Source organism: Choloepus didactylus, chromosome 3, assembly GCF_015220235.1.
Source record: "Choloepus didactylus isolate mChoDid1 chromosome 3, mChoDid1.pri, whole genome shotgun sequence".
Taxonomy (NCBI): Eukaryota; Metazoa; Chordata; class Mammalia; order Pilosa; family Megalonychidae; genus Choloepus; species Choloepus didactylus.
Window position 1 is genome coordinate 50096038 of NC_051309.1, and position 4922 is coordinate 50100959.

Below are 4922 nucleotides of genomic sequence, written 5' to 3' on the forward strand. Positions count from 1 at the left end.
CTCACTCAGGTTGTTTTTTTTTTTTTTCCTAAATAAACCCAGGTTTGTTTGTTTTTGTTTTTTGAAAACTTACATGTCTCATCATTGAGGCCAAACTTTAATAAAAACAGGCATTTGTTTAAATGTATTCTCAAAGTAGTGTTCATACGATTGACCTAATAGACATCTGGAATGTTTGTTTTATCATTTCCATTTATCAGGAATTTCTGCTGAGTAGGCAAGACATAAGAATAGGCATGCCTGCTGACAGATGGTCAATGGCCAGCGGTTCTCTGGCCCCTGAAAATCATAACTGGGCCTTAAGCAGCCTCTAGTGCTGCCTTTGTGCAAAATGAAGTTACCTGGAAAGGTCATCTGCCAGATTCTCTGACCCACTGATAAGCAGTACAATAATGCAAGAGAATTCATTCAGCCTGATGGAACCCTTGCTAGAGCTGAGGAGGTTGGTGGTATGGGTAGTAGAACAGGGCAGATTGGAAGCACTGGGCTAGCTTGAAAACTGAACACATTTCCATTTTCTCTAGGATATGCTTCTACATCAAGTTTTTCTCCAACTGCTCTCCGACTTCTTTTGAGAGGTATTAGTAACAGTAAACACTATGTGACATTTTCATAGCACTGGGCGTTTTTTACATTCTTCATTTCATTTGTCATTCTATGGGGAAGGCAGATGACTTTACCCCCAATTTACAGCAGAAGTTGTCAATCCATGAGCAGATGAGGTGAGACTGTGGTGTGGTTAAAAATACAGCTTGCTTTTTCAGATGTAGGGCAGTTCATACCCAGTTCTGCCGGTGATTGTGTGTTAAGCCTCTTTTTGTGTGTTAAGCCTCTTTCTAAGCCTCTATTTCTCATGTAGAAAATGGGGATGACATTATTTACCTGGAAGGATTGTTGGGAGGATTACATGGGATATATATATTGCCTGGCTTAGAGTAAATGCTCAAAAATGGTGACTGTCTCACTGAGGGGTCATGATAGAGCTAATATTGGAGCTACTGCACTCAAGTCATTAAGCCACACAGAAGGCAGTTTATACAGATTCTCAAATTAAAAATAGGACCAATAATAAATGTCTGCAGGATTCTCTTCCAGGCTAGATACAAACCCTTTTTATTTGGGGCATTTGAAATTGAGACAGAAACCATATATCCTCTTCTGTAGTTCTCTCTGCTATTTCTTTTCATTTCTAAATCAACTTTCCTTCTCTTATTTTGGAAAACTCATCTGTTTCATTTTATGTTTTTTGAAATAAGCATTTAAGTTGGTATTTTTCTTATTTTTTTCAAAGTTAAACAGGAAACTGGTAAATGTTGCTGACTATATACTATGTCAAATTTTGGATAAGTACCATCTATGTTTTAAATTCATTTAAACAGTAATATTAAATATATATTTCTTTGGAAAATAAAAGGAATTGTTCCTCCAATATTTTCCTGTTTCCCCTGCTAGGTACTGAATCTTTTTTTTTTCCCCCTAGGACATCAAATAATAGCTTTTTTTAAAATGTTGATATAGAAATTCTTGGCCAAAAATTGGAAGGATGTTTCAAAAAGACATAGGTCAACTGATTCTTAAATTGTCTCATCAGAGTAAGCTATTTTGCAGAGAAATAGGCACTTTGCCTTGGTTGGTTGACATCAAGATTGACCCTTTTAAAATAAAACTAAACAAGCACTTCCAAGTCACAAATAAATACATATACATAAATACCAGTATGGTAGGGAAAGAGAGTAGTAGGTAATAAAAAGCAATTTTACCATGAATTCAGTAAAAATGAAACAACTCTTAAACATTTTTATTTTAACTTAAAACATAACCATTAGCATTCATTTGCCAATATTTTAATATAGAAATGCAGACATGCACTTCCTTTGAGTGTGTTGAATCCCATTCAAAATTCATCACTGCTGATTCCAATTAATTACTTTTTTATTTCTTCTCTCTTCTTTCTTTCTTTATGTATTTCTTTTTGTCTTCCCTTTCTTCCAAGATCCCTTATACTATTGTACACCCTCTCTTAACTGATACCTAGAACTTTATGCACATAAATCCAAAATGATCTTCCTTCTGCCATTAGAGATTAATGTTTAATGCAAATATTCCAGGTACTGGTAACATGTGGACAAATTCACCCCCCAGTGGATATGACTGGCATCAGAACCCTTCTAAAAGAAGGTTTTCACATACCTCTGAGCCACTGAAGAAAAGGTTCAAAGTCACCATGTTAGGTGTAAGAAAGAAGCATAAAGTGGAGGTGGGATGACTGAGCATAAAGTCTTTCTACTTTATGAGCTGGCTTAGGAATCCATCTGGTCTAAAATGTATTATTTTGAAAAGATGCCCCAGAGAAACCTCTGGGCTTACTCATAGCCAATATTTTAATGCAAACAATGTATGCAATTTATGATCATTAAGACTATTAAAATGTTTTGGCAGAGGATTCTAACCACTGATTCCCAAGAGTCAGGGAATGCTTTGGCGTATTCAATCCTTTGAAAACAAATAGGAGCGGGAGGAACATTGCTTACTTTTTTGAGAGGGGTTGTTGGCTAATATTGTATTTGAATCTGAGGGACAATCTCTTGGTTGCCCCCCAGCAGTTGTTTCACCTTCTTCCATGCTGGAAGAGTTTCTGTTTTGTTTTGATATCCATTTATCTCCTTCCCTCCAGGTGATCAGAATTTTGACTTGCCCAAGAAAATATGATACTCTTATCCTTTCTTCCAGTTATTTGTGAGCATGTACCAGTTTCAGCTAATATGGTGTCTTAGTTTCCAGACTGCTATACAAGTACCACACAATGGGTTGGCTTAACAAGAAGAATTTATTGGTTCACAGTTTCAGAGGATAGAAAACTTGATTCTTCCCAGGGTTGGTGGCCTTCTGGCTGGCTGGCAATCTTTGGGTTCCTTGGCTTTCCCATCACATGGTGATGTTCTCTCCTTTCTCTTTGGGGTCCCTGCTACTTCTGCTTCCCACTCCTTTCCTGACATTCTGAGTCCTCCATTAATAGGATTAAGACCCATCCTGATTCAGTTGGCCACACCTTGACTAAAAACAACATCTACAAAGGTCCTATTGATAACAGGTTCACACTCACAGGAACGGGATTAAGATGAAGAACATGTTTTTCTGGGGTACATAATTCAACCTACCACATATGGCTTAAGGAGAAATCTGTTGGTAGCTCTGGAAAAGGTTTCTTCACTGTTAAATAGAGACATTATTTAGAGCAGGATTCTTTTTCTCCCACTGGACATTGTGGTATCTTCAATAGAGGCATGAATCAGCCATTTTGCAATTTAAAAGGGACTCTTCTGAGGAGATTAATAGGGAACATGAAAAGAGAAAGATAGAAGAAACGTTATCCCAGGTGACCTCCCTGATTTACATAATTAACCAAACCAGAAACCGCTGTCCTTTTGTTTTATTTCTACTGGTAAGAGTATGTCCTTATAGTCTTAGTCATTTCTGTTACTTGCAACTAACACCATGTCGTCTGATATAAAAATCACAAGGAAGACTCATTCATCATAATTTAAACATTTGCTATTAAAATACAAGAAGGTACAAACCCCAGGTTTATTCACTGCACTTCAAACTGAAATTTCTTTATTACTAATTCCCACACCCAGATGAGGAAAATACATTGCAAACTCATTTGCAGCTACTGAATGACACAGCCCAGCAAATTTCCCGTCTGGAATTATGTGCTTCTCTGAGCACCTCTAATGATATATTCACCCCAGGGCTTAAGTATATACATTCAACAGCTATTTATTAGACACTCATTATTGAAACTAGGAACCACGGGGAATACTGTAGAGGTCAAAGACATGGTTTCTGACTAAGGATGCTGACCATCCTGTCAAGAAAATAAGGCAGGAATAGATGAAAAATGAAAATACAAGGAAACAATGCCACAAGTAGTATAAAACTAATTGTGAAAGGCAACAAAATAAGGTTTCAGTGGCTGAGACTTAATACAGAGTTGAGAGGTTGTCCTGGAGTTTACTCCTATGCAAGTTTCAGCTAGATATGCCAAATGGCCACAGCATGATAAATCCGAGTCAACAGTAGTCCCCCAAACCCTAAAAATACCTGGATCTCTAACTGAGACTCTATAAAAGTCTCACTCACTAAGTTTATTCATCAGAAACTTAAATCCTCCAGAGAGCTCCTATGCCAGCTAAGTCCCAAAACCCAGAGGCAACAGCCACTTCAAGAACATCAACCAGAAGAGTCCCCTTTTCCCAAAATGTCAACACCCCTTTTCAACATGAACAAGTTAGGGTGGTCACTGCCTAGACATCCCTGAAGATTGGGATAATCTGTTTTGGTTGATTACACTAGAGGAAGGGGTAGCAACAGACAAGATGGACTTTATCAAAGGATTATGAATACTGAATCTCTACATAATTTTCTTTTTCTGAGTTGCTAGGATATGAGAATAGCTAGAAGGAAAGAACTGAAATGGCGGAAATTTAACCCGTAACATTCTTTTAAATTTGCTGTATAGCTACTTGTTAAATTGTAATTTAAAAGTTATCACCTCAATGTATATATGTTATATTTCACAATAAGGAAATAACTGAAATAACCCATAATATTCTTGTAAATTTCCTGTATAACTACTTGTTAAATTGTACTTTTAAAGTCATTACCTTTTTGCATATATGATACGTTTCCAAATAAGGAAATAACTGAAACTGTAGAACTGTAACCCATAACATTCTTTGAAATTTGCTTTCTAACTACTTGTTCAATTCCACTTGGAAAGTTATCACTTCTATGTATATATGTTATATTCCACAATAAAAAATATGATTAAAAAAACACAAAAAACCATTTGTGAAATAAATCATGTCAAAAATAAATCCCACAAGCAAAAAAGTGGGGAAGCATAATCTAGAGGGCAA